This window comes from Pseudorca crassidens, chromosome 1 (genome assembly GCF_039906515.1).
Source record: "Pseudorca crassidens isolate mPseCra1 chromosome 1, mPseCra1.hap1, whole genome shotgun sequence".
Lineage (NCBI taxonomy): Eukaryota > Metazoa > Chordata > Mammalia > Artiodactyla > Delphinidae > Pseudorca > Pseudorca crassidens.
The window spans coordinates 75826011-75852793 of record NC_090296.1 but is presented as its reverse complement, the minus strand read 5'-3'; the positions used below and the strand labels follow the sequence as shown (position 1 = coordinate 75852793).

The following is a 26783-nucleotide window of genomic DNA, read 5'->3' as shown; positions in this document are numbered from 1 at the left end:
GGCTAAAGGTGTAAGGCTGCTGTTATCTAAGTACGGTTCATGGGCCCAAAGGAGGCCTTTTCAGGGTGGTTTACCAAACCCGATGAGTTTTCTCTCTTTTGTTGCAGATTAGTACTCCGCACAGGATTCACAGTGACCCCCCCTGTCATTATCTCTCTCTCTCTCTTTTTGTACACGTCCCTCCTCTGTGGTACACTGGTCCACAAATTCTAGGTGCTTCAAGATCCCCAATCTCCTATTCCGTCTCAATCTCACAGTGAGACAGCTGGGCTATTTTTGGTAAATCCCTCCCGCACTGGTGCCGAGAAGCTGCCTCCATGAAGTAAGCTGGGCAATGGTCGGGCTCACCTCATCTGTTTTCCTTATCTCTGTGCTACCTGTAGTCCAATGTCCAAAAGTTGTTTCATATAGTTTGTCCAGTTGTCCAGTTGGAAGGAAGGTCAACTCTACCTTTATCAGTGAAGAAGTTAACAGTAATTTGTTTTTATTGTATTTTACAAATATGTCATTTCATGATGGATAAGGATAAAATCGTTTTCAACCAACCACACATTATTTGAGACCTGCCTTAGGTAATGTTTCCTCTGTGGCATGCTGAATGAGTCTTGGGGATGAATAGTAATTCAGGCAAAGGATTTGGGGAGATTAGGGAGCACTTTCTAGGCAGATGAATCCCTCTCTTACCCATGGGAGTCATGGAGACATATGTAGGAAAGAGACCTCTGACTATTCCAGTTAAAAATTCTGCCTGGGATTATTTGGGTAGCTAGAGATACTTGTACCATGCAGAAAATGATGGAAGCAACAACTGAATATTTCCCTAAGCATGCTCGTGTTTACAGCTCTCTTCTGAGTCCTGTCCCATTCTCCTTTACCTATGCCTCAAGCTATTAATATTTTATCAGGAGAAAGAGGTCAGATATAGCTGTGGTGCAATTTTCAGGATGAACACCAGAGGGCGGGGTTTCCTACAAATGTGGTTCCTCTTTTTATTCAGGTGCTGGTTTGACTTGTTTACTTTGTAGCCACAAGACAGATTACTGTTGCTGTGCAGAAAGGGGCTCTCAGTTTCTAAGTGAGGAGTTTCTATAATATTCAGCTGCAAACTAGCCCCATTAGATTTGGTGTATTCTAGGGAGCAAGGACCGTTGCCAACATGTTTTCTGCCACTCACTCTGTTCTTGTGATCTTCTTAATATTCAGTAAGTAACATTTTATCTTAAATGTTCATGATTTTTCATTTTCCTATAATTATAGGTAACTTTTAGTTTTCTTCTCTGGCTGAAAACTCTCCTTCTGTCCATTTATAACATAAAAAAGTGATTCTCTTGTAGGAGGGACCAATGGAGACTCAGTGAACCAGACAGAAGGCCCAGTGACTGTCTCAGAGGGGGCACCTAGGACCCTGCACTGCACTTACCAGACCTCTGCTTCAGATCCCTATCTTTTCTGGTACGTCCAGTATCTCAACAAAGCTCTTCAACTCCTCCTGAAGGGCTCGAAGGCAAACCGGAGGGCAGAGCATCAAGGTTTTCAGGCCACTCTTGTTACAAGTGACAGCTCCTTCCACCTGCAGAAAACCTCAATGCAAGCATCAGACTCGGCTGTGTACTACTGTGTTCTGAGTGACACGGTGAGAGGGGCTGCAGGGGGAGCTGAACACAAACCCAAGGGGAGCAGGAGGGCTGAAGTGAGCAGCCTTGGGAGGAAGAGGTATATTCTCTCCTTGGGCAGTGTTTAGTTTATTTAGAGCTTTTCAGGAAAAGGAATCAAGCTCAGATCTAATTCCTAGAAACCGAGGAGGTTGGGACTTGTTCATCAGGGAGAATAGGGTGGATGTCAGTCTTAAAGAAGACCCAAGCTATGATCCCCAGAAGTGTCCCTGTTCAGCCAGAAAGACTCCTCCCTTCTCTAGACTGACTTTCAAAAACATCTATTTTCTCTTAATGTAAGATGGATTTTAGATGTCACGATATTAATATATTCATTTAGGGAAGAGAAAAGGAATAGATGACTAAAAGCTGCATCAGCTGAATCACAATCATAAATCAGCACAGGGATGCCAAGCAAATCATACACAAATTTTCACGCGGCTGAGACGTAACGCTGTTGAGGCGCTGCTCTCAGTGAAATGAGCCAGAGCTGCTACAGCAGTGGGATGAAAAGGCATTTGTGATTTTTGAATGGCTACATTTTTGATATAAGGAACTAGGAATGCATGGTCTGGTGATTTTGCCTTCATTTTGACTATAAGATGGGATACTTGAGAGCAAGGTTTTTCTAGCACAGACTGATTATTGATTGGCATTAGACACGTACAGCTGGACAAATTTTGTCCACCAGGAAACTTGCTGTGTGATAGCATTAAGTAGACAAGGAACTTTATCCAATGTAAATTTCCCCAGGAACCAATGCCTTGGAGTGAAGGAAGAAAAGTTATGATGACTGAGGGTAAATAGTTTGATCTTCCTGTCTGGAAGAAGAATCTGTGAGCTTATTTCACTGTAGAGTTTGGCTGCAGGCCAAAAAAAAAAAAAAAGCCATACAAAAACATGGATGACTATTTGTTCTCAGAAGTCACCATAATCATAACAAATTGTATTGCTCATAAAACTTATGTCTATCCTAGATGCATTGGCTGCATATGGCAAACGGCTGCAGCACTGATATAATTGTTGTCAACTTAATTACAATAAAGTCTAAATAGGCAGGTTAGATTCACCAACCAGGTCAACAAGCCATGACGTGCCACAGGCAAACTGATAGCAGCAAATTACATTTCCTGTTCTGGTGCAGAAGCATCTCACACTTCAGTACTTGTGCACGTGCCCTGTCAGGCACAGGGCAGCCATTTAGACCTGAATTTGAGACAGAACACAGCACATTTCACTCAGAGGAACAGCTTCCAATATGGGGTTCCCTGGCATGGTGAGAGCTGTCATAGCCTCCATCCGCCTTGGTAAGGCTGGTAAGGATGGCCACAAACAGACTCAGCTCCACTCAGCTCCCATGTTTGGGGGTAGGGCAGGTTATTATTTTCTGGTGGTGTGTAGGAGAGTTGAGTAGAGGAATTAGAAGTCTTAGTCCTATGTTTGTCCCTTGCAGCCCTCGGGGCTAATTCTTTCTGTCTCTCTGTCTGTCTCTCTCCATATATATTATATATACAAAATTTTTTCTTCTACCCAGGATCCATCACAGCCCAGAAAGTAACTCAAGACCAGCCAGAAGTTTCTATGATGGAGAAGGAAGATGTAACCTTGGATTGTGTGTATGAAGCTAGTAGTTACAGTTATTATTTATTCTGGTACAAACAAACACCAAGTGGGGAAATGATTTTCCTTATTCATCAGGAGTCTTACAATGAGTGAATACAACAGAGGGTCGGTAGTTTTTGAACTTCCAGAAAACGTCCAGTTCCATCAGCCTTACCATCACAGCCTTGCAGCTTGAGGACTCAGCGGCGTATTTCTGTGCTCTGAGAGACCACAGTGATGCAGGTCCCTGTGGGAACCCCACAGAAACCTCAGATCTCAACGTGAGGTGTCCCCCAGCTATGAAAACCTTAGTGAGATTCTCGGTAAGGGCAGGAGAAGGCAGCGGCCGTGTCAGCGAGGCAGGGGAGTTAGAAGTGGAAACCTCACTCTAAGGAAAATGCTATCTCTCTGGTTCAGAGAACATATCTAAAAGTGTCATTCATCAAAAGCATCTTTATCTTCAATTCTTCATCTTGAAGTAGATCATTTGCCAAAAAAATATTTAAAACTTTTTTATGGAGATTATATTAAAGCAAGTGATTTGGTTTAAAAAAATTCAGTAATATTTGGCCAAATCTGCACCTGAATTGTTAGACTTTTAGGTTCACTGCACAAATATTCATGCATTGCTGACTAAGTCTTGTCATTATGTTAGATCTGAAGTATCTGTTAAATGGCACTTCTTGGACTCTCCCTGTCCCATTGTCTCATGCTGTGCCATGAATGACTTGGAATGATGGACACAGAATAAATGTCACCACAAGTCTTGACACCAAGGAGGAATGAAGCTCTTCAGTTTGCTCAGGACCAGCCCCATACCTGATCACATTCTCTATATGCAAGTTTAATGCAGATAAATTAGAATATCCAAAGAAGTAATACTCAAAACAAAACAGAACAACTCAAAAATTCTACTAGTCAGGAAAAACTCTGCTACAGAATCACATCTTATAGGATGTTTTCCATTCTGCGTTTTTACCCAACAGTATATTGTGAAATTATTATTTGCCCAGTATTACTTACACATCAAAATCACACATTCTCATGGCGATATTCCAGTGTATGATTTTTTTTAAGAAGATGTTGGGGGTAGGAGTTTATTAATTAATGTATTTATTTTTGCTGTGTTGGGTCTTCGTTTCTGTGCGAGGGCTTTCTCCAGTTGTGGCAAGCGGGGGCCACTCTTCATTGTGGTACGCGGGCCTCTCACAATCACGGCCTCTCCTGTTGCGGAGCACAGGCTCCAGACGCGCAGGCTCAGTAGTTGTGGCTCACGGGCCTAGTTGCTCCGCGGCATGTGGGATCCTCCCAGACCAGGGCTCGAACCCGTGTCCCCTGCATTAGCAGGCAGATTCTCAACCACTGCGCCACCAGGGAAGCCCCCAATGTATGATTTTATAATACTTTTTTGGCAAATTCCGTCTTACTAGTTTTTTAGATTGTTTTACTCACAGTAACAAATAATGCTGGAATGAACACACGGGTATTTGATGATTTCCTTGACAATTCCCAGGAGGTGAAGAGGAATTTACCTTTAGTCTTTCTGGTATGGGCTCCCTGATCGTTTCTGTGACCCTGGAGTATAGCACATTTTCACTCTACAACTACTTAACACTCATATTCTACCTGTTACAGAAAATTCTCTTACATCAAGGCTTTGCTTTACAGTTTAGCTCCTAATGACTCCAGATGGCCTCAATTTCAGGCAATTCTGTACCACATATGTTCAAAGTAGCTGTAATATAACATCTGAAAGAGTAATGTCTCTGTGCTATTGTGTGGTGATATTAGGTGGCAATTAACCTGGTGGATATGTTTTCAACTGGAATTCCAAAAAGAAAGATATTCTTCCTTGTGTAAGGATTTTCTATCCCTACTATACAAAAAACAATGATCGCAATACAGAACAACTTTCCAGAAAAGAAAGCATAAGTGTGTGTGTGTGTGTGTGTGTGTGTGTGTGTGTGTGTGTGTCGGGGAAAAGGGGAGAGAGAGAGAGAGAGAGAGAGAGTGAGAGAGTGAGAGAGAACATGATAGACGTATGTAGCCAAGCCATGAAGTAATTAACTAAACAGTTAAATTTCGTAAAACGTATTGGAAGTAAGCAAAGTCTTTCAGAGACAACTTTTAATGAAGAAAATAGATGTAAGTAGTTTACAAGGGAATAAATCCAAGATTTGAAGCAGGAAAAATGTATCTTAGAATCTGGTGCAGGAAGCGGTATTGGCGAGAGGTACTCAAAGGAGGATTCCCAAAAGTTAGCAAAAATTTTTAAAAACACCAGACCGAAAATAATCAATGACCTATCTTGTTTAACAATTATTTCAATCTATTTGTACTCTGAAAGTCTGAGAAATCTTCTAAAATGTTTTGGATAACATGCATACCAGCTCAAACTGGAGCCGTTGTAAAATCACGGTCACTAGTCTCTACTTGATCCCTAACATCCCCCAGATCATATCCCGTCTCCTTAATCAATGAGCTGGCTAATCATAATCGCCTTTTTAAATTTTCTTGATTGTCACATAACTCTAATATTTCTAATATCTCCATCAGATTATTTAGCCAATAAATAAGTAAATGCCATCTGGGAAGGAATGCATTAACAGTGTGCCTGTAACTTGTTTTCTGCCTCCTCTGAGGTCACCTGAGGCCTCTGGGGTTTCCTGAGGTGACCTCTTTGTGGACACAGTATTCTCATTTATACTCGAAAAGTAAAGAGGAGTTTTTAGGAGTTGTTCCATACTAAGTTCTTATCCAGAATGACCTTAGCAGGACATCCAGGCTATTTCTAGATTATTCATTGCAAATAAACTAGAATTTATGGACATGGGATATATCTGATTGGAAAATGGCAGTCAACTAATGTTGGATCTCTGGTGCGTGATTAGAAAAACCTGAAAGACCCCAAACCTCAATGACTTCCCTGTTGCAACCTGTGTTGCTATAGTTGATGCTTGTCATACTGAACCCCAAATCTGTCCTGATGTTAAAAAAGGGAATTTGTGAAGCTTCATTTGAACAATTCATGAGCTCCCAGAGACTGAAGCTGGGTTTGCTGCTCTTTCTTGCTTGTAGTTTTGCTCTTCAGAAGTCCTGTTTTATCCCCTTCTAGTCACTACCATCCTTCCAAGGAAACCACAGTCCCACAGATAGATTGGTTTTGCCCATTTTTGAACATTATACAACTAAAATAATATAGTTTCGATTTTTTTCTATCTGGATTATTTTCTTAATATCAGTTTTCTAAGAGTCATCCATGTTGTATACAGTTTAGTTTATTCTCATTGCTGTATGAACATACCAGAATTTATTTAGCTACCTGCTTAAATGGTTCTTTGGATTTTTCCTGCCTTTGGCTGTTATCAATTGTGTTATTATGAATATTCTTTTTTTTTTTTTTTTTTTTTTGCGGTATGCGGGCCTCTCACTGTTGTGGCCTCTCCCCTTGCAGAGCACAGGCTCCGGACGCGCAGGCTCAGCGGCCATGGCTCACGGGCCCAGCCGCTCTGCGGCGTGTGGGATTTTCCCAGACCAGGGCAGAACCCATGTCCCCTGCATCGGCAGGGGGACTCTCAACCACTGCGCCACCAGGGGAGCCCATGAATATTCTTATACACGTTCTTGGGTGAATATATTTACACACTGCTATTGGGCATATATATTCGAATTTCTGGATTAAAGGGTATACATATATGTGGCTTTAATTCCTCCACTAGCTAAGCCCTCAAAGAGTGCTAATAACCTCGGTGTTGTAAATCAACCGAAATTTCCAAACCTCATCATTGCTGACCTCTCAGAAACTTTAGACACATGAGTTGTGACCATTTACTCTTGCTTCATATCCTCTCTTCCTTAGAGAAAGTTTCTCTCTTTCTTAGAGAAACAGCTTCTTCTCTGACAAAACACTCTCTGAGGTTTGTACCTACTTCTTGGGCTGTTTCCTCTCGCACTCCCGCACACACCTTCATCTCCCTTCCAGTCATTAACTATTGTGTGTCTGCAAGGTTTAGCTCTACACTGTGTCCTCTTTGTGTTATTCTCTCTCTCGCTGACATTTTACTCATGTCTACATGACTCCGTGTCATACCTCATCATGTTTCTCTAGCTTCTCAATTTAACAAGTATGAGCCACCTTTCTGTCACATATACACAGAGATAAAAATAACAGAGTAATCAGCATTCTGGCCATAAGTACAGTAAAGTGAGAGAAATTGTCATTGCCGCCTAGTGTGACCCTCTGAATCCTCCAAACTCCAGGGGATTCATTTCAAACTCTCAGAGCCAATCTTCTGAATCTCCTCTAACTTGGCTTGAGGAAGATTGAGGAAGACACACCATCACAGCTTCACTTCTGTTTGCTCTAACTCTTCAGTGAATTATCAGTTTTCTCATATATCATTACTCTGCATAATAGGCTAAAGAAAGTTGAACAAATGCACTTCATATATGTTTTGGAAGTGTACGCAAGCATGTATTGTGGACTCTCTCCATCGGTTCTCATGTACTGAAGGCTCTCTTCCAAGTCTAAGACAAAAGGAAATGTTGCAATTAATATGTTTTTATAATCTACATCTATATCTATACTTATGTATAGACTTCTAAAATTCCTGTTATGCCTATAACTGTGAGTTCCATACAGTCAGGAAACATGTATGTATTGTACATTACACAGTACATGGCACATAGTGGTTGCACATTAAACATTGGCTAACTGAAGAATGAATTAATTGATAATATCAACAGACACAGAGCTTCTACCCTTTGGATGCTGTTAGATAATTGTGTATCAATTAGTTCTTGTATTCGTCCAATTCTCATCACCATAAGGATACTTCTATTTCCATGTACCATAAATCCCCTTTCTGTTTGTACAGATTTTCGTCATATGGTACTATTTTCAGGTTTGCAATTAGATGGTCTCCCTCTTGTTGGCGTAGACAGAGCCATCTTCATCACCTGAGTGAGTCTGTAGGAAGATGTATATCGAATTCATTTTCTTGTGGACTTGGAAGTTCTTCTTATCGGTGAGTCTTCCGGTTTCACCTGGTGATGACGTATTCCTGTATTATCTCTTTTCTGCTTTCTTCTCTAGAGCTTTTATCTTAGAATTTCAGCCTCAAATATTTATTTCCTGTGGCTAGAGATATGAGTCCTATAGAGCTAAGGGTGGTAGTGGGCAGAGAGTGGGGGAGTGGTCCAGGCCGAAAGAAAATCACAGTTAACTTAGTTCTCTTTGAGTCTCAATACTTTTCCTTTCCATCCTAACTTCTAGGGCTCAAAGGAAATGATGTTTGTATAATAGGTGTTCTCCATACACTAGATGTTGCCCATGAGTACAATTGGATGGTGTCGAACTATCTGTTTCTATTTATATTTACCATTGCCATCACTTGTTCTGCTTCTTTGTATATTTTTAATTTCCAGTCTAGTGACCTAGTTTGGGGGTAGATATTCCTACCATTGGGAGTCCTAGCCTGAGACAAGAAAAATGTCTTGTCTGTTTTTCTAATTTCCTGATTCTGGTTCCAAAGGCTGAATTATTTCAATCAAGAATCCTTTTAATTTCCTGGATTCTCAACCCTTAAGAAAACTTTTAGGAAGTATTATCCTCGATTGTAATATTGGTATTTTAAAAGTTCTCCTATGAGAGCAAAAATCAGGACTCTGCCTCTGGCACAGTAGAAAGAAGAATCACTACATCCTTGGGGAAATGAGCTATTTGACCTTGGAATGGTGACTGTGATAAAAGGTAGATGGAAGCATGTAATTTTAGCAAAAAGTAATAAGAGAAAGAGGCAATTCTCTTTCTTGTGACAATTTGTAGAGAATATTCTCTTTTTCAAGAAACACATGTTCCATTATAGGAAAGAAGTTATAGCAAGGAAAAGACTCTCACTTTAGTTCACTTTGATGACCTAAATATTAATAGGCATTTTTTTCTCAGAGAATTTTAAAGTTTAAAAGAATGTGAATTTTAGGAAAGACAGCAGTTATCCTTGATCATAAGATAGATGTAACCATTTTCCAAATCTATACTAGAAAACATTGCCCTGTAATACATGATAGATGATTTCAGAGGCTGATATGTTGAGAAGGGTTTGGGTTTGTTCTATAGTTCTAACTTTACTTTTAATTTAGAGAAATCACAGTAAGTATAAAAAGGGAAGCTCACAGGCTCAAAGCATAAAAGTTTTTTTCAGTCTTCTATGAGAAGTGCTCAAGCTACATTTTGGTTATGTTGCTTTGAACTAGTTACTTGATAACAGCAAATACGTAAAGCTTAAGACAAAGATGATGACAGATTCCTCTTTTCTAAAAAAGATCTTCTTAAAAATATGCATTATAAAAATCAACTCAAAATGGATCATAGACTTAAATGTAAAATATAAACTATGAAACTTGAAAAAAAGTAAGACAAAATCTCAGGACTGGAGCTAAGTAAATCTTAGATTTGACACCTAAAACATGATACACACACACACACACACACACACACACACACACACACACACACACACCCCTAACTGAATCAAATTTAAAAACTCTTCCTCTACAAAAGAGCCTGTTAAGAATATGAAAGGATAAGCTACAGACTGGGGGTAAATATTTACAAACCATGTATCTGACACAGTACTTGTATCTAGAATATATAAAGAACTCTAAAAGCTAAATGGTATAGAAAATGAACAACCAATTAGAAAAACGGGTGAAAGACTCAGATTGATATTTAACCAAAGAGGATATACAGATTGCAAATCAGGACATGAAAAGATGCTCAACATCATTAGCCATCAGAGAAACGCAAATTAAAACCACAATGAAATATCACTATACAACTATCAGTGGGGCTAAAATAAAAAATAGTGACAACACCTAATTCTGGCAAACGTGGGGAAAACTGGATCACTCATAAACTGCTGATGGGAATATAGAATGATACAGGCACTCTGGAAAATGGCCTGGCAATTTCTTATAAAACTAAACATGCAATGCAGACTTGGACACTTATCGTAGATAAATAGAAGATTTCATTTACATAAAAATCTGTAACTGAATATTCATAACAGCTTTATTCATAGCAGCCAAAATATGGAAACCTGATGTCCCTTAGTAGGTGACTGGTTAAACAAACTGTGGGACGTCCCTACCATGGAATACTACTCAGAAATAAAAAGAAACAAACAGGCTGGTCACACACTATTACCTGGACAAATCTCATGTTTTTACTACTCATTCTGAGTGAAAAAAATCTCAATGCTTACTTCTATATAATTCCATTTATATAACATTATTAAAATAACAAAATCGTAGGAATGAAGAACAGGTTAGTGATTGTCAGGGGTTAAGGAGTAGGGAAGGGGTGGGTGTGGCTACAAAGGGGTGGCATGAGGAAGCCTTGTGGTTATGAAACAGCTGTGCATCTGGATTGTGGCAGTGAAGCTATACATGTGATATACATGAATGCATGAATCTGTACATGTGTAAAATTGCCTAGAACTACACACACAAAAAAATGGCTGCATGTAAACTGTGGAAATCTAATAAGCCCTGTGTGTTTTACTAATGTTAATTTCCTGGTTGAGACACCCCTGGAGGACATAGGGTGAAGAGTACACAGAGCTTCCCTGTACATTTTTGGAAACTTCCATGAATCTCTAATTATTTCAAATTAAAAATGGTTTTTAAAATTACAAACAAATTTCATAAAAATCACAACTGTAAATCATCTCCTTGGTTTCATTACACATCACACATTCAGCTTCTGGGTTCTTTTAGAGCCTATCCTACAAAGAGCTCCTGCATTAATCTTGCAGTTATCTTTTTCACGTTCTTTCTGAGACACACATTCAGAAACAGAGAAACACATCCTTTTAATTATGATTTGTAAGAGTCAGAGTTTGCTAAGTGTGACTAGAATAAATCAAATCAAAGGATGAGAAAATGGATACAAGTTAGTTTAATGACTTTTAGATCACTGAGAAATTATCAGATTTTCAAAGAAAAAGTCAAAGAACAACAAACCCCTTACCTACACTGTTAGTGCAATAAATTCTGTGCCGCTTATTCTTTTCTAGTCCCTGAGTCGGTGAGGGATGAAGTGACATCAAAGCAGTGCGTCTGAGAGTTGATGTTCTTTTTCTGGGTTGTAGCTAATGGGGGTAGAGTGTGCTCTTCGGACAAGTCTGAGGAGAGCTTATATAAATGGTGGTCAACTCTGCAACATCAGCACATGTTCAATGACAAAACCCAATGGAGTGCGGCTTCCGGGAAGATGGCGGAAGAGTAAGATGCGGAGACCACCTTCCTCCCCACAGATACACCAGAAATACACGGGGAACAACTCCTACAGAACACCTACTGAGCGCTGGCAGAAGACCTCAGACCTCCCAAAAGGCAAGAAACCCCCCACATACATGGGTAGGGCAAAAGAAAAAAGAATAAACAGAGACAAAAGGATAGGGACGGGACCTGCACCAGTGGGAGGGAGCTGTGAAGGAAGAAACGTTTCCACACACTGGGAAGCCCCTTCGCGGGCGGAGACTGCGGGTGGCGGAGGGGGAAAGCTTCGGAGCCACGAAGGAGAGCACAGCAAGAGGGGTGCGGAGGGAAAAGCGGAGAGATTCCCGCACAGAGGGTCAGGGCCGACCGGCACTCACCAGGCCAAGAGGCTTGTCTACTCACCCGCCGGGGCAGGCGGGGCTGGGAGCTGAGACTCGGGCTTCGGTCGGAGCGCCGGGAGAGGACTGGGGTTGGTGGCGAGAACACAGCCTGCAGGGGGTTAATGCGCCACGGCTAGCCGGGAGGGAGTCCGGGGAAAAGTCTGGACCTGCCGAAGAGGCAAGAGACTTTTTCTTCCCTCTTTGTTTCCTGGTGCGCGAGGAGAGGGGATTAAGAGCGCTGCTTAAAGGAGCTCCAGAGACGGGCGCCGAGCCGCGGCTAAAAGCGCGGACCCCAGAGACGGGCAGGAGACGCTAAGGCTGCTGCTGCTTCCGCCACCAAGAAGCCTGTGTGCGAGCACAGGTAACTCTCCACACCCCTCTTCCGGGGAGCCTGTATAGCCCGCCACTGCCGGGGTCCCAGGATCCAGGGACAACTCCCCCGTAAGAACGCACTGCGCGCCTCAGGGGGGTGCAACGTCACGCCGGCCTCTGCCGACGCACACTCGCCCCGCCCTCCGTGCCCCTCCCTCCGCCCCGCCTGAGTGAGCCAGAGCCCCCGAATCAGCTGCTCCTTTAACCCCGCCCTGTCTGAGCGAAGAAGAGACGCCCTCCGGTGACCTACACGCAGAGGCGGGGCCAAATCCAAAGCTGAGCCCCCTGAGAGCTGTGAGAACAAAGAAGAGAAAGGGAAATCTCTCCCAGAAGCCTCAGAAGCAGCGGATTAAAGCTCCACAATCAACTTGATTGTACCCTGCATCTGTGGAATACATGGATAGACAACGAATCATCCCAAATTAAGGAGGTGGAATTTGAGAGGAAGATTTATGATTTTTTCCCCTTTTCCTCTTTTTGTGAGTGTGTATGTGTATGCTTCTGTGTGAGATTTTGTCTGTATAGCTTTGCTTCCACCATTTGCCCTAGGGTTCTATCCGTCCGTTTTTTTTTCTCTTAATAATTATTTTTTTAATTTTAATAACTTCATTATATTTTATCTTATTTTATTTTACTTTATCTTCTTTCTTTCTGTTTTCCTTCCTTCCCTCCGTCTTCCCTCCCTCCTTTCTTTCTTTCTACTTCTACTAATTCTTTCTTTCTACTTTTTCTCCCTTTTATTCTGAGCCGTGTGGATGAAAGGCTGTTGGTGCTACAGCCAGGAGTCAGTGCTGTGCCTCTGAGGTGGGAGAGCCAACTTCAGGACACTGGTCCACAAGAGACCTCCCAGCTCCACATAATATCAAATGGTGAAAATCTCCAGAGATCTCCATCTCAACACTAGCACCCAGCTTCACTCAACGACCAGCAAGCTACAGTGCTGGACATCCTATGCCAAACAACTAGCAAGACACGAACACAATCCCACTCATTAGCAGAGAGACTGCCTAAAATAATAATAAGTCCACAGACACCGCAAAACTCACCACCAGACGTGGACCTGCCCACCAGAAAGACAAGATCCAGCCTCATCCACCAGAACACAGGCACTAGTCCCCTCCACCAGGAAGCCTACACAACCCACTGAACCAACCTTAGCCACTGGGGACAGACACCAAAAACAACAGGAACTACGAACCTGCAGCCTGCAAAAAGGAGACCCCAAACACAGTAAGATAAGCAAAATGAGAAGACAGCGAAACACACAGCAGATGAAGGAGCAAGATAAAAACCCATCAGAACTAACAACTGAAGAGGAAATAGGCAGTCTACCTAAAAAAGGATGCAGAATAATGATAGTAAAGATGATCCAAAATCTTGGAAATAGAATAGACAAAATGCAAGAAACATTGAACAAGGACCTAGAAGAACTAAAGATGAAACAAACAACGATGAACAGCACAATAAATGAAATTAAAAACACCCTAGATGGGATCAATAGCAGAGTAACTGAGGCAGAAGAACAGATAAGTGACTGGAAGATAAAATAGTGGAAATAACTACTGCAGAGCAGAATAAAGAAAAAAGAATGAAAAGAACTGGGAAAGTCTCAGAGACCTCTGGGACAACATTAAATGCACCAACATTTAAATTATAGGGATTCCAGAAGAAGAAGAGAAAAAGAAAGGGACTGAGAAAATATTTGAAGAGATTATAGTTGAAAACTTCCCTAATATGGAAAAGGAAATAGTTAATCAAGTCCAGGCAGCACAGAGCGTCCCATACAGGGTAAATCGAAGGAGAACCACGCCAAGACACATACTAATCAAACTGTCAAAAATTAAATACAAAGAAAACATATTAAAAGCAGCAAGGGAAAAACAACAAATAACACACAAGGGAATCCCCATAAGGTTAAGAGCTGATCTTTCAGCAGAAACTCTGCAAGCCAGAAGGGACTGGCAGGACATATTTAAAGTAATGAAGGAGAAAAACCTGCAACCAAGATTACCCAGCAAGGATCTCATTCAGATTTGATGGAGAAATTAAAACGTTTACAGACAAGGAAAAGCTGAGAGAGTTCAGCACCACCAAACCAGCTTTACAACAACTGCTAAAGAAACTTCTCTAGGCAAGAAACACAAGAGAAGGAAAAGACGTACAATAACGAATCCAAAACAATTAAGAAAATGGGAATAGGAACATACATATCGATAATTACCTTATATGTAAATGGACTAAATGCTCCCACCAAAAGACACAGATTGGCTGAATGGATACAAAAACAAGACCCATATATTTTCTGTCTACAATAGACCCACTTCACAACTAGAGACACGTATAGACTGAAAGTAAGGGCATGGAAAAAGATATTTCATGCAAATGGAAACCAAAAGTAAGCTGGAGTAGCAATTCTCATATCAGACAAAATGGACTTGAAAATAAAGACTATTAGAAGAGACAAAGAAGGACACTACATAATGATCAAGGGATCGATCCAAGAAGAAGATATAACAATTGTAAATATTTATGCACCCAACACAGGAGCACCTCAATACATAAAGCAAATAGTAACACCCATAAAAGAGGAAATCGACAGTAACACATTCATAGTAGGGGGCTTTAACACCCCACTTTCACCAATGGACAGATCATCCAAAATGAAAATAAATAATGAAACACAAGTTTTAAATGATACATTAAACAAGATGGACTTAATTGATATTTATAGGACATTCCATCCAAAAACAACAGAATACAAATTTTTCTCAAGTTCTCATGGAACATTCTCCAAGATAGATCATATCCTGGGTCACAAATCAAGCCTTGGTAAATTTAAGAAAATTGAAATTGTATCAAGTATCTTGTCCGATCACAACGCTATGAGACTAGATATTAATTACAGGAAAAGATCTGTAAAAAATACAAACACATGGAGGATGTACAATACACTACTTAATAACGAAGTGATCACTGAAGAAATCAAAGAGGAAATAAAAAAATACCTAGAAACAAATGAATATGCAGACACGACGACCCAAAATCTATGGGATGCAGCAAAAGCAGTACTAAGAGGGAAGTTTATAGCAATACAATCCTACCTTAAGAAATAGAAAACCTATCGAATAAACAACCTAACCTTGCACCTAAAGCAATTAGAGAAAGAAGAACAGAAAAACCCCAAAGTTAGCAGAAGGAAAGAAACCATAAAAATCAGATCAGAAATAAATGAAACAGAAATGAAGGAAACGATAGCAAAGATCAAAAAACCTAAAAGCTGGTTTTTTGAGAAGATAAACAAAATTGATAAACCATTAGCCAGACTCATCAAGAAAAAAAGGGAAAAGACTCAAATCAATAGAATTAGAAATGAAAAAGGAGAAGTAACAACTGACACTGCAGAAATACAAAAGATCTTGAGAGATTACTACAAGCAACTCTATGCCAATAAAATGGACAACCTGGAAGATATGGACAAATTCTTACAAATGCACAACCTGCCAAGACTGAATCAGGAAGAAATAGAAAATATGAACAGACCAATCACAAGCACTGAAATTGAAACTGTGATTAAAAATCTTCCAACAAACAAAAGCCCAGGACAAGATGGTTTCACAGGCGAATTCTATAAAACATTTAGAGAAGAGCTAACACCTATCCTTCTCAAACTCTTGCAAAACAGAGCAGAGGGAGGAACACTCCAAAACTCATTCTACGAGGCCACTATCACTCTGATACCAAAACCAGACAAGGATGTCACAAAGAAAGAAAACTACAGGCCAATATCACTGATGGGCATAGATGCAAAAATCCTCAACAAACTACTAGCAAACAGAATCCAACAGCACATTAAAAGGATCATACACCATGATTAAGTGGGGTTTATTCCAGGAATACAAGTATTCTTCAATATAAGCAAATCAATCAATGTGATACACCATATTAACAAATTGAAGGAGAAAAACCATATGATCATCTGAATAGACGCAGAGAAAGCTTTCAACAAAATTCAACACTCATTTATGATAAAATCCCTGCAGAAAGTAGGCACAGAGGGAACATTCCTCAACATAATAAAGGCCATATATGACAAACCCACAGCCAACATCATCCTCAATGGTGAAAAACTGAAAGCATTTCCACTAAAATCAGGAACAAGACAAGGTTGTCCACTCTCACCACTCTTATTCAACATAGTTTTGGAAGTTTTAGCCACAGCAATCAGAGAAGAAAAGGAAATAAAAGGAATCCAAGTCGGAAAAGAAGAAGTAAAGCTGTCACTGTTTGCGGATTACATGATACTATATATAGAGAATCCTAAAGATGCTACCAGAAAACTACTAGAGCTAATCAATGAATTTGGTAAAGTTACAGGATACAAAATTAATGCACAGAAATCTCTGGCATTCCTATACACTAATGATGAAAGTCTGAAAGTGAAATCAATAAAACACTCCCATTTACCACTGCACAAAAAGAATAAAATATCTAGGAATAAACCTACCTAAGGAGACAAAAGACCTGTATGCAGAAAATTATAAGACACTGATGAAAGAAATTAAAGATGATACAAATAGATAGAGAGATATACCATGTTCTTGGAGTGGAAGAATCAACATTATGAAAATGACTCTACTACCCAAAGCAGTCTACAGATTCAATACAATCCCTATCAAACTACCAGTGGCATTTTTCACAGAACTAGAACAAAAAATTTCACAATTTGTATGGAAACACAAAAGACCCCGAATAGCCAAACCAATTTTGAGAACGAAAAATGGAGCTGGAGGAATCAGGCTCCCTGACTTCAGACTATACTACAAAGCTACAGTAATCAAGACAGTATGGTACTGGCACAAAAACAAAAAGATAGATCAATGGAACAGGATAGAAAGCCCAGAGAGAAACCCACGCACATATGGTCACCTTATCTTTGATAAAGGAGGCAGGAATGTACAGTGGAGAAAGGACAGCCTCTTCAATAAGTGGTGCTGGGAAAACTGGACAGCTACATGTAAAAGTTTGAGATTAGATCACTCCCTAACACCATACACAAAAATAACCTCAAAATGGATTAAGACCTAACTGTAAGGCCAGAAACTATCAAATTCTCAGAGGAAAACATAGGCAGAATACTCTATGACATAAATCACAGCAAGTTCCTTTTTGACCCACCTCCTAGAGAAGTGGAAATAAAAACAAAAATACACAAATGGGACCTAATAAAACTTCAAAGCTTTTGTACAGCAAAGGAAACCATAAACAAGACCAAAAGACAACCCTCAGAATGGGACAAAATATTTGCAAATGAAGCAAGTGACAAAGGATTAATCTCCAAAATTTATAAGCAGCTCATGCACCTCAATAAGAAAATGACAAACAACCCAATCCAAAAATGGGCAGAAGACCTAAATAGACATTTCTCTAAAGAAAATATACAGACTGCCAACAAACACATGAAAGAATGCTCAACATCATTAATCATTAGAGAAATGCAAATCAAAACTACAATGAGATATCATCTCACACCGGTCAGAATGTCCATCATCAAAAAATCTAGAAACAATAAATGCTGGAGAGGGTGTGGAGAAAAGGGAACCCTCTTGCACTGGTGGTGGGAATGTAAATTGATACAGGCACTGTGGAGAACAGTATGGAGGTTCCTTAAAAAACTGCAAATACAACTACCATATGACCCAGCAATCCCACTACCGGACATATACCCTGAGAAAACCATAATTCATAAAGAGTCATGTACCAAAATGTTCATTGCAGCTCTATTTACAATAGCCCGGAGATGGAAACAACCTTAGTGTCCACCATCGGATGAATGGATAAAGAAGCGGTGGCACATATATACAATGGAATATTACTTAGCCATAAAAAGAAACGAAATTGAGCTATTTGTAATGAGGTGGATAGACCTAGAGTCTTTCATACAGAGTGAAATAAGTCAGAAAGAGAAAGACAAGTACCGTATGCTAACACATATATATGGAATTTAAGGAAAAAAATGTCATAAAGAACCTAGGGGTAAGACAGGAATAAAGACACAGAGCTACTAGAGAATGGACTTGAGGATATGAGGAGGGGGAAGGGTGAGCTGTGACAAAGCGAGAGAGAAGCATGGACATATATACACTAACAAACGTAAGGTAGATAGTTAGTGGGAAGGAGCCCCATAGCACAGGGAGATCAGCTCGGTGCTTTGTGACCGCCTGGAGGGGTGGGATAGGGAGGGTGGGAGGGAGGGAGACGCAAGAAGGAAGAGATATGGGAACATATGTATATGTATAACTGATTCACTTTGTTATAAAGCAGAAAGTAACACACCATTGTAAAGCAATTATACTCCAATAAAGATGTAAAAACAAAAACAAAACAAAACAAAAAACCCAGCGGAGTGTCATAGAACCAAACAAATTAAACAATACTAGTTTTGCTATACGTATCTTCCTGTTCCCCACTCTGCTCTGTGATGTTCTGATCTCTCCAGGGTCTAGAATGGAGAGCTCTGCTTTCCCTCTGCCATGCTCTTCCCTCCTGTTCTCCTAAGATCTATCAAGTTCGTGACCCTGAGTTGTAGTTACACTTGGTCCCTGTAGCCAGGCATAAAATTAATTGAAGCAATGGTTTCTTATGTTCCCAATTCTCTGTCAAAGAGGTCTCCAGACATATCCACAGCTATTTTATCCCCCCGCTTTTTTCAGCACTCTAGTCCTTTTAAGATCCCCCCTGCTGAGATTCTTGTGTACTATAAAGAGAAACACAATCCATTACACCTATGCTTGGGTTCAACTTTTATAACCTCTGGTAGCAGTTTAGCTTTAAAGGCCAAACAAGGAAAAATGAAACGATTCAAATTGCAGGCAGAGAAGGCTTTTCTGATTACTACTTTAAACCTCATACGCACTATGCCCACCAATATAAAAAATGTCCTCCCATCAATTTTTGTCTTTGTAGGGGGCATGGAGTGGGTCCTGTGAGATGTTTGTGTTTGTGACCACCAGGTGGCAGTGGTTCCATTCCTCTCATTCCTCCAGTGCCTTAACTGTCAAAAGCATGACAGCTACTAGAGGATTTGCTCTTGATTGGCTGAGCCACCCACAGAAAGGCTATCTCGTGCATTAGAGAAGGAGAACTAAGACACAGGAGCAGCTCCTCAGGGGAGAAGATTTGGAATCATTAAAATTGTATCAAGAGTGTGATATCAGGATGGAGAACATGCTGGAATGTGCATTCATAGTCTTGTGGCTTCAGCTTGGCTGTAAGTTGGAGGTTAAGAGATGAGAACCATAAGGGCACATTTATCCAAAGCTGGAGAGAAGAGAGAGAGGGGTTTAGTCTCAGCTCATCCCAGGTTTCTTGTTGGAATTTTTCAAAACTGCTGAACTGAAAGCTTTGTTTCATTTCTGATTTTGTTTTCCTGAACAGGGTTGAGGGGAGAAGACAAGGTGGAGCAGAGTCCTCAGACCCTGAAAATCCAGGAGGGAGACAGTCTCATCCTCAACTGCAGCTACACGGTCAGCAATTTTAAAGGGCTACTGTGGTATAGACAGGATCCTGGGAAGGGACCCGAACTTCTCTTCGCTCTTTACTCAGTTGGGGACGAAAAGCAGAACGAAAGACTAAAAGCCACCTTGTTAAAGAAGGGAAGCTCTCTGCACATCGCAGCCCCTAAACCTGAAGACTCAGCCACTTACCTCTGTGCTGTGGAGACACAGTGCTCCCCAGGCACCTGCAGCCTGTACACAAACCCTGCAGCTGGGGCTCTGGAATCAGGGCATCTTTGGTGTTCTCCTTCCTCGATGAAGTAGTTGCTTAGCACCCAGAACCTCTTTTCAAGTAGTCCTATGGAGAATGAAATCTTGTGACATAGCCAGACAGCAGAGATTACTGTTCATTCTGTCCAGGATCCTGAGTGATACTGGTATTCAACTTTTTCTTTCATTAAAATGTTTAGGTCAGATTTTGGTATCAAGATGATAATAGTTCATTAGATAAGTTGCAACTTATGGCTCCTTTTCTATCTATAGAAGAATTTGTACAGGTTTTTAATAATTTTTTTTTAATTTTCAGAAAGTTCACTAGTGAGCCACCTAAGCATAGAGTTTTACTTATGGGAGAAACTTAATAATCCTTCAATTATGGATTCAGTTACTTTAACGGGTAAGGGGTTCTTTATATATTTGTTTTTTCTTGTGAAAGTTGGTCAATTTTGTTTCTCCTGCACATAGTTTATTATTTACTACCTTTACTTTCTTTTATTTATCTTGCTACTTTTTCTAGTTCTTTGAGTTGCAAGTTTGACTATTGATTCTCAACATTTCTTCTTTCCTAACAAATATAATTTAAGTCCATAAATTTGCCTCTAATTACAAATATTCCTTGACTTCCAGTGGGGTTACGTCCCAATAAACCCATCATAAGTTGAAAATATCTTAAGTCAAAAGTGCATTTAATACACCTAAACTCCGGACATCATAGCTTAGCCTAGCTTACCTTGAACGTGCTCAGAACACTTATATTAGCCTACAGTTGGGCAAGATTATCTAACACAAAGCCTATTTTATAATATGGTGCTGACTCTCTCATGTAATTTATTGAATACTGTACTGAAAACAAAAAGCAGAGTGGTTGTCTGGGTTCAGACCGGTTTTGTTTTGTTTTTGTTAACATCTTTATTGGAGTATAATTGCTTTATAATGGCGTGTTAGGTTCTGCTTTATAACAAAGTGAATCAGCTCTACATATACATATATCCCCATATCTCCTACCTCTTGTGTCTCCCTCCCACCCTCCCTATCCCACCCCTCTAGGTGGTCACAAAGCACCGAGCTGATCTCCCTGTGCTATGCAGCTGCTTCCCACTGGCTATCTATTTTACATTTGGTACTAGTGTGATGGTCCTTTACCCTTGTGATCCAGTGACTGGCTGGGAGCTGTCCAGCATCAAAAGAGAGCATCATACTAGCCCAGGAAAAGATCAAAATTCAAAATTTGAAGTGTGGTTTCTACTTAATGCATATCACTTTCATACCATCATAAAGTCAGAAAACCGTAAGTCAGGGACCTTCTGTACTGCTTTTGCTGTATCCCACATGTTTGGATATGTCATAAATTCATTATTATTCAACTAAAATGTTTGGTAATTTCCATTTGAAGTGGGGATTTTATGTGCCATGATGATATTTCCAGGGACGTAAGATTGGCCAAATCCTGCCCTGCTCACCACTGGGAAGATTCCTGAGGATGCTTATATGTATTAGCTTAATACAAATGGAAAGTGAAAAAGAACTTTCAGCTGAACCAGGACCTGATTACCTCTAAAGCAGGAAAGGTGGGTTGAGGTTCGGGCCTAAGTGGAGTTTCCTACTTCCTTCTGAATCCAGAAAAGCAAACTCAGAATTCCTATAAGGATGAGTAGGAGAGATAGGCCACGCCTCAAACTAGCCAAGGGTTGACTTGATTTTCAAGTATCTGAGCTGAAAGAGAAAGAGAAAGAGGTAGCCAATCACAGGGTACTAAATTAGCTCTCCTTAGATTTGTTTATTATCACAGGTAGGCAAAGACTTAAAATGCAAGCGATATAAGCAGAGTGAGTGGAGTCTTGAGTCCTACATTTTAAGTTAGACTAAGGACTAATTTCCTACTCATAAATGGACTGCGAACAACAGAATCAGCCCTCCTCACCCCTCCCGTGTGGGGAGGGGAAGAGGCAAGGTCTACAAAGAAGGAAAGCAGAAGTGGAAATTTCCTGATTTAGGGAAAGAGAGGTATTCTTTAATCCACACCATCTGGTTTTGTTTAATTTTAATCTTTTGGGTTTACAGCTTTAAAGTCTGCCCAATGTGTTCAGGGAAAGAGATCAGAGAATTATCATGGGATCCTTGTTTCCACCTGCCCTTATTTTGTCATTTGCATCATTACCACAATCATCTTTATTATCATTTATGGAACACTTACCATATGCCAAGTCCATTGCTAAGCACTTTACAACTCATTTTATAATCTAAAAACCGCAAAGTAATATTAACCCATATTCAGTTGAGGTAAACTAAGGCTTAAGAATGTTTAAAGATGAAGGGATTTCTGAGATAAAGTAAATGCTGCAGGCAATATAAGATGAGATTAAAAAATAAAAACTCCAGAGTTAACCAATTGGACAGTATTTCTCAAATTTTACTGTACATTTAAGAATCACATGAAGAAAAAATATGTCTTATTCTGATCAACAGATTCTGATTCAATAGGTCTGGCATGAGGTTGGGGGTTTACTTTTTTAGTGAGTTACTTGATGATTTTGGTTCAAGTGACTGGGAGATTTTACTCTGAAAAACTCTGAAAAATATGGAAGACTGCTGAATTTCAGGAGGATGGATGATATGAAAATGTATGTGTTGTGTATTCACTTAGATGTTAGGTGGTTAGAGAACCTCAGAACCCACCTGGGGACACCTAATGCACGTAACACCTTATTCTGATTAAACCATACCCTATTTTGATTAGTAAAAAAAAAACTCTCTTTTTTAATGATAAACAAGGTAATGACTTTTGTTTTCAACAACAGCAAAAAGAAATTTATCCATGGTTTAATGAATGGTGAGATTTGGTATAAAACTGATGTAAGTGCAAGTTTTTGTCACGTTAATGAGCTAGGCCAGCTGTTAGTGGAATGCCTTTTGTAACTGCAGGTGCTCAAACGTGAAATGGAGAAAGTCTTAATTCTATGCCAAGGGCTATTGTTATGATGATGGATGCTGTTGGATCAAAGATTTTTGTAAGTGTTCGTTGTTTATTTGTTTTCATTCTTTATTTTTAATTAAAAAACAAAACCTCTCTATATGTTAAAGGCCATGAGTCATTTATTTCTTAATATTTCCTCCTCTGTTCTAAAGGTTAAATATATTATACTTCATAATTTTAATTAATCTTTTTACTCTTTCTGGATTCTTTACAATATTTAAAATTCATATTGAAGAAAGCAATTTACAACATTGAGAAAATTTTGTTTATTGCAAAATATAGCACAATAATTATCTAACCTCTGCCTTCATAGTTCTCCTAATAATTTCCAGGAGAGACCACACTGATGACTTATAATTGTTTTATGACCATGTTTAATCTTCTGCCATACCCTCACAGCCAGGCTTTCCTTTTCCTGTATCTGTGGTGACTTGGTTGGTGCAGGGCTTATTATTGAATTTTGTTCCTCAAGCTCATCTAATTGGTAAATATTAATTGATATTACTAATATTATTGGAATATATTTAATTATAATATATATAAATTACACAATATAAAATATTGGAATATATATGTATATTTTTTTATTTTGTCTTAAGAATTAGAAACCTTTATTTAGAATCACTTATAGAATCAAAGAGATTTTTTTTCCATTTAGATGAATAAGATGTACTCTGGAGCATTTTTTATTGTCACAAATTTGGCAACTGGGACCCAGAACTAGGGACCAAGAGGCATTAAGCGTTCACCATTTTCCATTAAGAACAACTCACAGCCAGGCACTCTAGGATTTATGAAGAAGCAACTGTACAGACCCTGCAACCCCTGATCTTCACTTCTTTAGCTGATGTGAGGGATGCAGCAGTCAGGAGAAGAGTATCATCAGAGTGTTCCACTTTCCCCATGAGCCACTTCAGACATCGCTATCCTAAAATACTTGCTTTTAAAGACAGAGATCATCGGAGTAAAAAGGAAAACTGCATGGCATTCTGTCTTTGGATATCTGTTTCTGGAGCAGATTTTGATCTATTTTTGCATCTATTTAAGCAGAAGATGAGGAAATCAGAGAAGGATGGTACAGTGAAGGGGGGCAGCATTGGGGCTGCCTGGGTGTCTCCATGAGGCACGGTGAGGAGAAGTGAGTGCTGTGTCCCACAGCTGCCACCTCTGAAGGCGGCAGGCCTGAGTTATCAGCCAGTTCTCCACCAGGAAAAGGGGAGACAAGAGGCCATGGGGAGTGCTTCCTGAATGGGATCTGACAGGGAGGGGGAGATCCTGCCTTGAGGAGGCTCCTGAGGGTCCCCGGCTGCTCTCTCACAGGGATGCTCGCACATCGAGGCCATCAGTGGTTGGGCAGGAAAGCAGTGACACCCAAAGGTGCACACCAGTTAAATGAGAAAGTGTCTGCCATTTTAAAAAAATTCTTCTTAACTTTTGTTTCTTCCCTAACCTCAAGGGAATTAGAACCAAAGACAAAAGGCAGAGGAAGAGGACAGAGCAAGCCATGCTGACCTTACTGCAGCCAGGAGTCAAGCCTCAGGTTCAAAGAGCAGAAGAGAGAAATGAAGATGGAAGTTTTAACCAGGGCTGCACTGAGATTTATTTAATACATGAAAGTGGCCCAGAGGTCTTGTGGTTTTCTTTCCAAGATGTCTCTAGGGGACAAGGTTCAATGTTCCTCCAAGGACCCATCGATACTTATGCCTCCTTGCTTTACTCGGATACTCTCTCCTCTCCCCCTTGCTCCACTTAGAAAATGCTTATTTTGCCTCAGGTAGGCTAGCTTGTATTATTTCAGTGTATCATCTCCTAAATCTGTAACTGATGCTTGTCCTTTGATTTGCCTATAGGACTAAAACTTTTGAAATAAAATGGTAAGCAAGGCAGCTTTATTTTTTTCCCAGCAGTACATCCTTTCCTTGAAGTGATGAGCTGAGAATCACCCATCTGCCTGAATGAAGGAAACATCATGTGGTTTGAAAAATGAAAAAAAGCAAAAACTCTGTAAATACTGCAACAATTGTCTTGTTACACACAGTGATCATTCTAAAAACTTAAATGACCAAAACTGTCCAATCTGTAACATGAGACGCACATCTAAGCTGTTCTCTTCCATTATCCGTACAGTACCTTTACAAAAGCTGGTAGGTGGACTTGCCTGGGATCTGGTGACGGCATTCATGTGTTTAGTCGCAAGAGGGGCCTGCTGTATCTCTGTCAGTAACGTCCCTGATCAGATGGGGAAAGAGTAGTTAGCTCACATGCAATATTGAAGTCATGTGGAAACTATGACAAATGATATACTTTATTCTCTTTGTTATAAGCAGAATAGTCTGGGCACAGCTCCCAAACATTCAATGATTCCTGGCCTTGTCCCAATCCATTATGAAAGGTTTTCTTGCTACTTACAATGGGATGACACACAAAGAGGAAGACAGGAAGTGGCTATGCAGCTTTCCAGCTTAATTGATCCATTTTTGTCAATTTTTTGTAGGAACAAACAAAAGTGTAATTTTTTTTCCAGTGGGAAGAGAATTATTTTTCCTCAATCTCTTTTAGTTCTCTTAAACTTGAGAAGATAAGAAGAAAACGTTTTCAAGTCTACTCCCCCTTCTTTCTTTCTTTTTTGCCCTCCTTTCTCTCCTCCTGGCCAGTCCAGTCTGTGTTGGGGTCGCTAGGCACATGCAGAGAATGGGGAAAGACCAGTTATGAACAGGGTTTGTGGAGCGTAAGGATGAGTGACAGGTCTATTGTTTCCTTTATACCAAGACGTGCCGTCTATAAAGGCCCTCCTAGTAACACATGATCCCTAGAAACACTTTAGGAGACCAGAGAATCGGGCAACTTGGCTTCTAGGTTAGGATCTGACCTTAACCTTCTCAGTCACTTTGAGCACATCACCCTCTGTATCTGAGTCTCATTTACTCTTTCTTGTCATTTTTTTAAAAGTATTTCTTTTCTTTAAAATTTTTATGAATTTATTTATTTTATTTTTGGCTGTGTTGGGTGTTCGTTGCAGCGCACGGGCTTTCTCTAGTTGCGGAGAGCGGAAGCTACTCTTCGTTGCAGTGCGCGGGCTTCTCATTGCGGTGGCTTCTCTTGTGGAGCATGGGCTGTAGGCGCCTGGGCTTCCGTAGTTGCGGCACATGGGCTCAGTAGTTGTGGCTCACGGGCTCTAGAGCGCAGGCTCAGTAGTTGTGGTGCATGGGCTTTGTTGCTCTGTGGCATGTGGGATCTTCCCAGACCAGGGCTCGAACCCGTGTCCCCTGCATTGGCAGGCAGATTCTTAACCACTGCACCACCAGGGAAGCCCCATCTTTCTTGTCATTTAGAGAGACTTTCCCCCTCCTCTCAAGGCTGTATAAGACTTGGTGTTCTTCCTGAATAGGCCACAGAAATGCCAATAAAAATTCCATTAGAAAAATCTTTTAACTTGCTTATGAACTAAACGTTGTTCAACCGAAAATAAACAGCATAGAGACTTCCTACTCCAGTTCTTAATGTGCACTTTTTCATACACAAAAAGAGAAAGAGAAAAGAAAATCACATCATTTGGCTTAGCAGTGGGAGACGTGCCCACAAGATGTCAGTATATGTTAGAACGAATACACAAATTCAGTGAAGTTGCAGGATACAAAAGCAATACACAAAAATCAGTTGTGTTTCCACATACTACTAACAAACTATCAGAAGGTGATGTTAAGAAAACAATTCCATTTACAATTGCAACGAACAAAATATTTAGGAA

At 40.2% G+C, this 26783-nt stretch overlaps 2 long non-coding RNA genes across 2 annotated transcripts in view; both read right to left on the bottom strand.

Moving 5' to 3' along the window:
- Positions 1–26783, bottom strand: part of LOC137226362 (uncharacterized) — a 684033-nt gene that overhangs the window by 217393 nt on the left and 439857 nt on the right. The gene's annotated exons all lie outside the window — the stretch shown is intronic.
- LOC137226363 (uncharacterized) overlaps positions 25881–26783 on the bottom strand; it is a 58864-nt gene continuing 57961 nt past the window's right edge. The window contains exon 3 of the long non-coding RNA XR_010944327.1: positions 25881–26415. This is a non-coding gene — a long non-coding RNA (uncharacterized lncRNA). The remainder of the gene's footprint in view (positions 26416–26783) is intronic.